Source organism: Plectropomus leopardus, chromosome 2 (assembly GCF_026936395.1).
Source record: "Plectropomus leopardus strain MGB_pleo_1.0 chromosome 2, ASM2693639v1, whole genome shotgun sequence".
Lineage (NCBI taxonomy): Eukaryota > Metazoa > Chordata > Actinopteri > Perciformes > Serranidae > Plectropomus > Plectropomus leopardus.
The window spans coordinates 38,571,744-38,584,838 of record NC_142177.1 but is presented as its reverse complement, the minus strand read 5'-3'; the positions used below and the strand labels follow the sequence as shown (position 1 = coordinate 38,584,838).

Here is a 13,095-nt window from a genome sequence, read left to right as displayed (position 1 = left end):
TAAAAACAATGTTTGTTTTTTTTTTTGCGTTGGGTGCTTTTTAAGCAAGAGTTTTTATTTTCTTTTGACCAATAAACCATCTGCAGAGTCTCTAGCTCCTCCCCTTAGTATCAAATCAGTGTGCAAGATACCTCAACAGAGGGGTGACAAAAATAAATAAATAAATACATAATTGTACTAATGTGTAACAAACTGAACTGAACTGAATTGCAGAGGATAAAAACTTGAAATGAACCATCATGTTGCTCTTTACTGCTGGTTGGGAAAATAAGAGACTAGCCATGTCAACTTAAAGGGTGATGGTGTCTGGCATGTGCTTTGAACACACACTTCTGACCTGTCAGGGACCAGAACATGGGTTTGACCTTTGACCCTGGCTGGTTGCCTGGTGAAGGCGGTGGAGTGTTGCAGCGTCAGTGTGTTGTTTCAGATTGGACTCGTGGGGCCTGTAGATCCACATGGAGCCTGGATGAACTCTCAGAGTTTGACCTCAAAGTGTGTACTGATGCGTGTGTGACTCTCTGGCCTGCGTGTGAGGTCCTGTCATGCATGTCACACATGTATGTAATCGTTGGCAATGAAAGTTATAGATCTCTGGCTCCTTCCAACAATGCCATTTAATATGTATGTGAGAAAAAATCACGTGAGGAAAAATCTATCTCAAATCTTAAAAAGTGCAAAAGGTTAAATACAGGGATGAAATATAACATGTATAAAACATATTATACATATCTGTGTTAGTACAATAATTGCAAAGTGAATAAAGCAATGCAATGCAATGAGGACTAGAATAAGGCTTCACTCAAATGTGTGTGCACAGTGAGAGATTTCATGTGTACTGTACTAAAGGTTTCAAAGTGACTGAGTATGAGCTGACATTGTCATCAGGAGGTGGAGGGGATGGTGGCTGGTGTGGCGCGTGAGCAGGACGCTTGCCAAGCTGCAGCCCACAAAAAACAGAAAAACTGTTTTTAATGAGTCATCAGTGTATCTACCAGGGTTTTTTAGCCACCAAAAAGGGGTCCTTTTTGACAACCCGTTGCTGTTTTTCCACCAGGAATTGTGCCACCAAAACTGGCTATTTTAAGCCAAAACATTTCTTCCTAGCCATAACCAAGTGGTTTGTGTGCTTCAACATAATCACACATTAACCACAGTGTTTTTCAGGCAGGAAGGGAAAGTAAAAGTAGGGCTGCATGATATAATGAGTATGAGATGCCATATGCGAAAATGTCATAATAGTTACTTGCAATAAATAAGCAGTATTAAACTGTACTCAGTTTACAGTACAGTGCTAAAACTCAGCTTTTACAACAAATTGAACATTGACATGAACACATAAGGCAACAACAAAAAAAGTGATAGTTACATTTTAAAGTAGTTTTCTACTGATGCTTTCTTTCAAATAACTCAAAAAATCCCTGAGTGCAACATTGCGTCTTTGACAATGTGACATTGCAATGACAATAAAACAATGAAAAATTAAAATGTGCTTTACTCAAAGATTAGGTGAAACTAGATTAAAAAGATTAATTATCTAGTGTATTTCAAACAAGTGTCTTAATTTATATAGCCTGCTAAAGTAAATAGAGACCAACATCTGATTTATTACAGCAATAACACCCAAAGTGCTGCTCTGCACTGTGAATAAAAGTGTGCCTTGTTCATCAGTGTACACATAATCGCAGAAAACCCTCATGGGGTGTGCAGCTATACAGCCAGTACAAAAAATAAATGCATCGTTGTTAAAGTTTTCTGTAAATTAGTGCACTTATATATGAGATAAAGCAAGTGAAATCATTGACTACGGCTGCTTCCTGCTTTGCAAAGGAAAAACCATTCCTACTCAAAAAGAAAAAAAAAAATCAAACATGTCTCAGTGGGCTTTATGGAAACTACCCTGGAAAGTTTAACTATTCAAGAGTCTTAAACTGAGTTATAGAAAAATAAAATAGTCAGATATGAAAATACAAATGGCAACAAAGTAGTTAAAATGTCTAAAACTAAAGTAGGCAGTTTGATTAGAAAACACATATTTCAAAAGATTTATTTATATTCCCCAAACATATTTAGCTAGTAAAATAAAAGTAGCAATCAAATGATAAAATGTGTTCTCCTGCGCTGTGGTTTATTTGATAGTTAATTTTTTAAAGAGGTGAAAGAGGCAGACTGACTGTGTTATTTGAATGGACCCCCTCGGACTGCGATTTACTGAATGGACTGTCAAGTACATGTAACGATTCTGTTAAACTAATATTTTCTCCTTCTGCAAATAGACAAAAGCTTACGTAAGAACCACACTTTAAGGAAAATTTAGTGGCTTATTTCTGGACAGACAGAAAGCATCAGTGGTGGGAGTAGTGCTCACATATTTTTAACATCTTCTGTTTTATTTTAATAAAAACCTTTAACTTAAAGTCAATTCAAAGTCCTATTTAAGTAAAGGTATTATCAGCAGCGCTTAAAGTATCAAAAGCAAAAAGTATTTGTTTGTAATAAAATGTCCTGTGTAACTCATATTATTCTACCTGACATTGTTAGATTTAATACTGATGCATCAGTGTTAAAGCAGTTTGAACTACTTTATAAACAGTTAACTAGTGGTTCCCAGCTGAGGGTGGCCAGGTCACTCCAAGGGTCACCAGAAAAGGGTCACGGGGGCACACCCTACAGAAAGCAATCCCTGATAAGTACCCTATGTGATAAGCAAGTCAAACCACAACCCAGAGCTGGGGGATCCTTAATGGAAAATATCAAAGAAGTGACAAAATAACGTTCCAAGTAAGTTATTTGGCCAATAAGTTACAGAGACGTTGTGGGCAATAGTTCCACCTTCTCTTCTCCTTTCTCTGTCCTCAACCAGTGTCTTGCGCTCTCATTGACTGTAGCTCACCAATTGTCAACCCGACAGGTCCTGATATTTAGTATGCTATATATCTGGGGAGCGTCCGTGATGAGCCTTGCAGATCGCATCTTTAAACAGTTTCACATACAACAATCAAGTACTGATTTGTGAGTGCCAAGCCGATGCCGATTTTCTTCTGATTTGATGCTCTGAGCTCTAAAAACTCCTGTGTAAAACAAGGGCTTAAGTCATGTAGTCTAAATCAGGCATTAGTTACATTCCACCACTGGAAAACATGAAATATTGGTTAAGGGTTCTTATGAAAAGATTTATTTCTGGGACAACAGCGTGCTATTTTAGGTCCCAACAACACCCTCACTTACAAAAGATTTAATTACCTTAAATTGTAATGACACTCCTCAGTTTTGGCTGTTTCATCACTGCAGATCCAGTAATCATTTTCAACTGTTTCAAACTGCTGCCGGCAAATATAAGCTAATGGTAATTTAGGTCAACAATACTTGTTCTGAAAGGGGCAAGAGCCTCCTCCTAAATATAAGACAGAGGATCATAAATAGAGAGTGTATTTTACAGACTTTCACTGCATTCTTGCTTTATTGGGCAGCGCAGAGCTCTGAATTGTGACAGGAAATATGTTAGAGACAGAGGCACCTCTCAGTGGCTGTGAACACTGAAAAAATACAATGTGCCAACTGTGTCTGACTGCTCAGGAAACCCTAAATCTAATAAACGACACATTAAAATGACTTTCACGTCGTTTCCACAGGCTCTTAATTTGAAAACGTAACAGTTTTAGGCAGCTGAAACACTTTTGGATAAAGAAACTTTTCCACCTGAAAATGAAAACATCACAGTTATAAACGTCTTATAATGAAGTAGAAGTTACAACCTCATTTTCCTTTTATTTTCTTTTTTCTGGTTTTGTGTCCTCTTAAACTGAATGTTAAACGATGGAGAGATGCGACCCTCAGATGTGTTTGTACATCCAGGACCAGGACCAGTTGATGGACCAGTTGAGCTGATTAAACCAGTAAGGGAGTGGGTAGTACCCGAGAGGCCTGACACAAAAGTCTCTTTATGTCTTCTAATAGGAAAAAACTGCGTCTGTCATCACTCCCACTTAAAAAACTAAAAACATATTTTTCACAGCGGCAGTCGTGGAACAATGGAAATGTTTCCTTCCAAAAATCTGATATCCACCATTTGAAAAAGAAATCACTCCCACTCTTCAGTGTGTTATTGTTCTCATTGATGTGAAACACATTTTGAGATCTTTACCTGCAAATTCAGATGTTTTTAGAATACTGTGACCGTCAGCATCTACCAAGATATAGTATTTATGCTGAATAAAACTGTCTGATAATCCCTTAAAACACTCATGACAAATTATGGCAAACTGGTTAGCATACAGAGCCTGAGCTTTAAGTTTTCAGAGCTGAGGTATTGTTTTTCTTCTGTTTTATTGAAATCTGACGTCAAAGGATCTCTGACCTTTCCTCTGCCAGGGTTTGATGGTAAGACATCTTAAAGCAGCAGTTGGACATAAAAGGGATAGTTCACCCCAAAATGAAAATTGAATCATTATCTACTCACCTTAATACCGGTTGGGTGAAATTTTATCGTCCACAAAACACTGCCGGAGATTCCCATGGAGAATTGAGGCAAATGGTGTCCAGAATTAAAATGTAAAAAAAAGAAAAGAAAAGTGAAACCACAAAATGTCTCCATACTCCTCGTCCAAAGTAAGTAAGTGTCGTGAAGCAGCGATGTGCTAAGTTGTTTTGAAAAACGTCACTGGTGTTACACTTTTAGCCTTTTAGTAGCCTGTAGCTCCGAGTGTGGGAGCCACATTTACGTTTGTGCACTGTGCTTGAGACCAGCGAGAGCTTGCGTTATCTACACGCCAGTGTTTACTTGCTACCTGGAAGCCTCCCCCAAACATAGAAACATATATGATGTGCAGATACCGTGAGCGCAGCATAAGTGAACACGACTCCCACACCAGGAGCTACCGGCTACAACGAGCCTAAAATCATGTCGCCAGTGACATTTTTCAAAACAACCTGGCATGTTGGAGCTTCAGGACACTTGGATGACTTTGAACGAGCAGTCTGGAGACATTTTGTGTTTTTTTAATGTTTTTTTTAACATTTGAATCTGCTTTGCTTCAGTTGTTTGAGAGATGAGTGCAACACATTTTCCCAATGAAACTCTGGCAGCATTTTGTGGACTATGAAACTTCACCTGACTTTGTATCAGCTTGAGGGTGAGTAGATAATAAATGAATTTTCATTTTTTGATGAACTATCCCTTTAAGTTAATTTATTTTCTTGCAGAGTATTATATGAGAAGATCAATACCAGTTTTATGTCTGTCAGCCACATATAAAGCTATAAAGCCAGGAGACAGTTATAAGGTAACAAAATCCACCACAGGGCTCACTAATTAAAACCTTACATATAAAACTGACACATTAAAATGACACATTGTGGTAGAGCTGCCCCTTGAAAGCTGGAGATTTGAATCATTAGTCGGATACCCCTTATTCCACTGAGAATCCTTTAAGTTGACCAGTCTTTTTTTCTCTTTTTTGCTGGTCAGTGTGCTTCTGGGGCCATTTTGGTTCCATGTTTTAGGTGGAGTGAGTGCTCTTGACTTTTACGCTACTCTTTGGTACAGGGAGCTGCAGACATTCAGGCAGCAGCAGCACAGAGGGAGGAAACTCTGCACAGTGATGAATTTACAGCTCACACCGATTTAAGCAATCTTTCACCATTCAGTGTCTACAGAGCAGCTCCAGACTGTATATCCTATGACATCACAAATTTTAGTTTTGTAACTCTGTATTTGTATTTGGAAGGTAGCTTTGCATTTTTATCAATATTTTTTGGACTGTCTTAGACCCTAGGACTAATGTGTACATTTTGAAAATAAGTGAAGGTCCCCTTTAAGTCTCACAGGTTGACTTATTGCAGGAAGACCATAACAAACCATAACAAACAAAAACATGGGAAAATAAAAAAATCAAAGCTTTCCTTTCAGTTACTTGTAATGAATCAAAATACTATATTGTCGAACCTCACACTGGTTTGTTTTTGTACCTACATGAAAAAAAGTCCAGTCATTATGTAAGAGAAACCTGAGGAAGTGATGACACAAACACTGGACATCAGCCCTGATGATTTCCTCTGAAAGGAGCAACAGGAAATGAGTTTTGACTGTTGAGAATATTTGTGTTTGAACAACTGTATGAACTGCTCTCAGAGCAAAACTAAAGCGCCAATCTCTGTGCACACTGAGTGTTTTTTAACCTCTTTGGGTCACCAGCTGGAGTTTTCATGGTGGACAATGACACCATAGAAGAAGAGACTTTGTCGTGCTTCATTTTAACCCTCCTTTAAGCTGAAGGCAGAAGCCATTTGTGGACACTGGGGCTTACTCCGGACCTCTAGTCGGGGCCGCGGGATCCTCCTACTATAAACAGGCTCTATTTAATGTGTTTTTACGCACTGTGGCACCTTATTTACATTCAAGTTACATGTTCTGATCCTTAAGAAGTTAAAATTTCTACCTCAGAAAGTGTCGTTTACGTTCCAGATTAAGTGTGGTGTCAAAAATATTAGTCATTAGTAATACGTGTTAGTATTGAAGGACGCATGCATCTACTCGTGGATGAGACTCTCGTGACAACATGAGATGTAAACATTAATGGCGTCCTCCTCAGCTGAGCTGTAACGTTAGCTAGCTGTGTGGTGCTTGGTGAGCTTTTGGTAGATGTATGCTTTCGTTTGCGAGGTGGAGGAGTCGGTAGGTTTAGTTTAACGTTTCCATGTACAAGAAAAATGCACGCACAACAGCTGTTATATTTTGCGAATTAGCGCTCCCTGAAAGGTATTACATACTTATATAAAGTTATTTTGGTTAAATTTAAGAAAAGAAACATGGTGACAATTTACTTTAAAATGACTCCAAGTTCATTCCTAGTTCACACAGTTCTGAAAGAGTCACAGGAAAGTCCCGTGTTTTAACAACCGCTTCCTTCTTTACTCAGCCTGTGTAGTTCAGTACCAAGAAAATAGTTCCCACTTGAAACTGCTCACAACAAGGTCTGTGGATTATCTTGAGTAACCAGGTCATGATTTCTGGTAAGAGACATTGCTTTTGAGTTTTTCAAATGTTTACTTTGTTTTGCACTTTTAGCACCATAAGCTGAGTGCCATCTAGTTCCATTATATTAGCGAGAAGGCAGACAGCTCTGTGGCCAATATCTCCAGCACTTAGCAATGCACACCAAAACAATATAGATTGATGAATGTCATAATACAATAGGTCTCAAATCTATCATCTCAGGAAAGCAAAAACAATGCGTTATTGGAAAAGTATTTTTCCCAATAATTCCCATGTGTTCAGCTCGCAACGTAGAACAACCACAAATTCAAAATTCTCTGAAAGGTTTTATAGTCTGGAAATATGAAGAGAAACTAGGAGAAGCAAATGGATGAAGGCCGATACACCAACAAAATATTTTACAAAATAGATTATGGAACTTTAAATACCACACATAAATCAACTCAATCAGTAATATCTTTCACTGTCGCTCTTCCAGCAGCAGGTTTACTCACAGGTTACAAACTTCAAACTAACCACGGCAGTTTTTCAGGAGCCAAACCTGCTCCATCGCCTCCACAGATTTATCTGGAAAGAATTTAACACGTGACTTCAGTTAATCAGTCTCAGTACAGTACTTCCATCACATCTGTTCTGCTGGATCACTTCCCGCAATTGATAATCAGTGTAATTTGTTAGCAAATGAACAACGTTATGGTGCTTTATCTGCCAAAAATAAAACACTTAAATGATCCTGTCTTGAAAAAGTTTCAGAAAGTTCTCATGTGGAGCAGCAGGAGTGGATTTCATCCTGCTGTGGATTTTTCTCTCAGTTCATCATTTCTCCAGAGAGTTTGTGGACCTGAAGGTCACAAAGTGTGGGGCAAGATAAGCTCTGTGTGTGTGTCTGTGTGTGTGTGTGTGTGTGTCTCTGTGTCTGTGTGTGTGTGGGTAAAGTGGTCGTTGGATGATGTCATGTGACTAATTGGAAGCAGCACAGGTGTGTGTGTGTGTGTGTATGTATGTGTGTGTGTGTGTGTGTGTGTGTGTGTGTGTCTTTAAGGATAACAAATTGAGTTGAGGGCATCGGGGAATAGAGCTGCTCTGTTGACAGGATGAGCTTTTTGCTATAACTCACAGAGGCTGTAAATCTGCACGTGCATGCACACACACACATACACACACGCAGACATGCACGCAGACATGCACGCACACGCGTGCACACACACACACACAAACACAAACACACACACAAACACACACACACAGCAGCCACCTTGGATAAGTACATGTATCACACCTCTTTAAGAGATGATTCATCCAACAGCTGTTTCACCTAATGCAGGCAGACACACACACACATACACACACACTCATAAATGCAGGTATATGCACTGAACACTGACTACATTTACTTGCACAAAATATTCTGTTTTTGTCCTTACTCTGAAAAAGACTATATTCCTGCTCAGCTGTTTACATGTAAAAGAATAATCACTAATACTCCTGTTTACATGCAGCTGTGCATACTCTGATAACCAGCCCTAATAGTTCATTTATCACGTCGAAATGTGGAAAAGTAGAATGGCTGGAGCTGCTCGTCATTTTGCTTTGTTGAATCAAGATAGGATTTTTTTTCACAGTTTCATAGCAGTGTTTGTTGGACTGTGTGAGCTCAGCCTCCCTTTTTGAAAAGGTCAGCATTGCGATATTTACACGTGTCCAAACTCCTGTTGATATCCAAGTCTTTCATAATATTTAAAAGCAGGTGTGTTTCTTCTTCTGACCAGAAATGAGGGTTTTTGTGCATGCAAATCTACCCTAGCCTTGTAAACTGTTTGCAAGTTGGTTTGTGTAAAAGATATCCATAACAACACACAGAGCAGACCATAAACAAAAACAGAAAAACCTCAGCTGAGATGGATATTCTGAATTGGCTGTAGGCATGCCCAAATAATGCTCCTAAAGCCCGAATAAGACTGGAGTATCCCACATGTCTTTAATTGGAAAATGCCAATTTTGGAAAATGGCTGACTCAGAATATTAAAACTGATTATGCTGCTTGCGTGACCTGCATCACATTCACAATATTGTCATATTCTGAATAATGGGAATGTTGGTGTGCATGTATCCATAGCCACTGATACAAACAGCAGGATTTATCCAGATAAACAACTTCACCAACACGCAGTGGCAAACTGAGGGAGCTGGAAGCAGTGGATACATCAGAAGCCAAAGAGCCACGATGACTGACAGCCATATTACAGGGTTTTACACAAATATGACTCTGTTTAGCTTTATTTATTGTGACTCAGGAGATGAACACTAACGTAACAAAAGAATGACAGAAGGTTTGTTTTCTAGTTGAAGTAGTGCTAACTTTTTCTTTTAGTCCATTTACATAGTTTGCTAAGTGCTCCCCATCATCCATCAGGCTACGCCCACTGTTGCAATCCTTCATTAATAACACTGACAGGGATATACACTCTGCATTCAGATTTATTTTGCTCTCCTGTTGAGACACATCACTACAACTTATGTCAGGACGGTTTAAGCATTTTGCATGAATTTGTTCGTAAAGCCCCGTTCCCACTGAACGAAACCCCCATTAACACCCACTTACATCTGACTTTTATATTTAATGGAAATGCAGTACTGTAGCAGGTATCAATCATACCTCCACTATTATTATACACAAATGATTGATATTTCCATATACATAAAGTACAATATTTGCACGTAATATTACACGCTATCATAAATTACATTTATACATTTTTTTATTTTAGTATTATTTTTGCTGTGCATCTCTACCCGTCTCTATCTCTCCCTCACTCTCTCTTTCCTGTGTATCGTTTTGTTATCTGCAGTAATTCTGTGGTTGTTTAAGACATCTTTTGCAGGTTTGTTTGTCTTGGAAGAGGGATCCCTCCTCAGTTGCTCTTCTTAAGGTTTTTTTCCCGTTAAATTTTATTTTTTTGGTAAATTAGTTGCTGTGAGGGTTTGAGGACAGAGTGATGTCGTATGCTGTAAAGTCCTCAGAGGCAAATTGTGACTTGTGATAATGAGCTTTATAAAAAGTTTGAATTGAGTTATATTCATCAGCTGGAACTTCGGTCGACATCTGTCTCTGTTCAAGCAGTGCTCGAACATAGTTCAAATTTAGTTTTTTCTGAGTTTGAGAGACAGAATAAGTAATAAATACAAAAAAGAAGCAACCACTGTAACATTGTCACTGGCCTCCATGCTGCTTTATAATGTCTACTAACTTGTTTTCTGGCCTGTCCGTGACTTTAAATGTGACACACCAATGAAAAACAAATAAGAAACCCGTACTGCTCTGCTGCAGAGCCAGGTTCACAGCTCTATACTATTGGCAATGGAAAAGGAGCTTGTTTTTAAAATTTAAGTGACCTGCATACACACTATAATTTTAGTGGGTAAACTGTTTGAGTTCACTCTTGTCCAGCCTCTTATTCGGTCACTCAGTTTTTCTCTTATTTGCCTCCTCTGTGAACTTCCGTTTCAGTCTCTTCAGCTTTTCTTTTTCTTTTTTTAAAACTGTCCACTTACAGAGTATCAAAAGAAAACATTATAATCACTCACATACAGAAGAAGCATTGAGAAAACTAAACAGAGCAGTGCCAAACAGCCGAGCTTGCTTGTGCTGTAACGCATTATGCTTTGGTGATCCAACCTGCTTACCAAAATTACACAGTCCAAAAACTGGCATTGGAGGCACAGAGTGGAAATGAAAGGAGCACCATTCATCCTATTACAAGTCAATGTACCATCACCATGTTGTTATCTTAAGAAAAAAATGTCGAATGATGTTGCTTTAATCCACCGTGTCATCCGTCTTTTCAAAAGCAGTCGCACACTTTATTATTACTGTGCAGAGAGTTCCTCTCCTGCACAACAGCAGTCAATGCGTATCACAGTGACAATAAAACCATGAACACAATACTATACGTCTGCACCGCACGCTTCATTAAACCGCAAAGAAGAACTTTATTAATCTCGTAATGGTCGCTTTCGCTTGTAACGTGTCGCCATCCTCGGCTCTGATGAAACCATTGTTGAGACGTCTGAAGCATTTACAGTTAGACGGCGAATGTGGAACAGATTAACACTTCACACTGAATAACTCTGTGGGCTTTCTTATTGTCCGTCACCTCACACACACACACACACACAAACACACACTTTTCTCAGTGACAAGTGTTAGCATTTAATTTAACCACAATTGCACCAGTGACCTCCCACTGAGACCAGCTGATGACCCACGTAGCCAAAACCCCCCACTACTGCCTAGACACCACGCCCACACACACACACACACACACACAGACACACACACACACTGTGCAAGAGTACAAATTGAACTTGACAGAAGTCTGAACTTGGGGAACCTTGAACTGTAGCAGCACTCTAAACTAACATAAAAACGAACTAAAGAGTACAAGTTGTGAGAGAAAAGACGGAGGGGGAAACAGAAGGGGTGCAGAGGAGATGAAGGGGGGAGAGAAAGCGGTGGGGAGAGTGAGGGGTGAGTGAACAGCAGATCCTGACCCCGCTTGTTGTGTTGATGTTTTCTCTGGCAGCTCGTCAGTTTGAGCTGCACTCACTGAGGGGGTTCATGAGAAACTGACGCTCATCTGGCTCTAAGAGCAAAACCACCGTCCAACGAGGGGGGGGGGGGAGGAAGAGAGGAAGAGGAGGTTCGCACACAAACAATCAGAAGAGACGTTGAGAGAAGAGATTACAAAGAAACACAGCGAGATGTTTTAGCTGATAGAAGAGATAGATTATGTTGGAGAAACACCATTTCTGGTGTTAAACATGTATTTAAGCGACTGCAGGATTAAAGACGTCTGAAAAGGGATCCCTGACAGCAGTGCAGCAGGAGAACAGAAAACCTAACGTGGTTTTCTCTTTCATCTGAAACAATTACGTCTGAAATTGAAACCGAAACCAAATCTGTCTAAAAGTCAGTTTCTCCAGCTGAAAGGATGCCAGCCCCAGGAGTAATCTGATTACTGACCAGCTGCTTGTAATTGTTGGTTTTGGGGTAATCAGGTTGTTGCAGCACATGTAGACGTGTTCTCTGATATCTTACCTTAGAGGGACACTTAAACCCACATCAAAAAATGCCAATTTTTCCTCTTGGCTTTATCGCTATTTATCTACATTGTTTAGGTGAGAGCTGCTGAGTGTTGGAGATACTGGCTGTAAAGAAATTTGCCCTTTTTTGCCTTCAAAGTGCCAAAAACATACGTTTGAAAAATTTAGCAGTATGATCCAGATACTCAAGATAACCCACAGACCATACTGTGGGTTATCTTGAGTATCTTGAGTATCTCCTAAGACAAAATAAAAAAATATTTGAGTTGCCCCCCCCCCCTTTTTTTTTGCATCACCCCGTCCCCTCTCAGAAATAATGAACAGTCCCTAAGTTATATTTAAATATTCAATTCTAGTCCTGTTCTGATTAATCATTTTTTTCAAATAATATATGCTTTAAAACATAAAAAAGCTATTATATGATAATGAAAAAGAATCGATAAGGAGTATAGATGGTTGAGAATGTATGGTCTTAAAAAACTGGCTCAAAGTCATGGAAATTAATTGGTAAAAATGTATATGAACCCTGTAGAAGTTGTATCTTAAAGTGAACAGCATTGACACAGCAAAGTAAAACACCTCATCCAGCACTAACAGCAGCTCACAGCTGATATTTGTCGGTGATGCAGCTGACTGAGCTCAGCGACACTGAGGCTCAGACCAGCAACACGCAGGTCCCAAACCTGCAGAACAGCATCTCTGCTCTGTTTTCATCCACTTAACTCATGCTCACCTTTGTATAAAAACTCAACTTAAACTACATTTTTTTGACACAAAGCTGCACTTCAACAACCAGCTGTTTGTTTCCCTCTAAATGTTATCATGGAAATCACTTAAACTACAAATTTATCAGTTTTATTTCAATGCAAAGATTAGAGAATTTGTCTTTAAACTGGCATTTAAAGCTACTGTATATACATAAAAAAAAATAACTTTTTAAAATATTTGCATCAACAATTTTTTGAGGATTTTAAACTGCCTTTATAGAAAATCTCCCT

The 13,095-nt window shown here is 39.1% G+C and overlaps 1 protein-coding gene across 1 annotated transcript in view; it reads right to left on the bottom strand.

The window, feature by feature from the left end:
- The window catches only part of ripor3 (RIPOR family member 3), a 69,609-nt gene that overhangs the window by 55,941 nt on the left and 573 nt on the right, over positions 1–13,095 (bottom strand). The window lies entirely within an intron of this gene.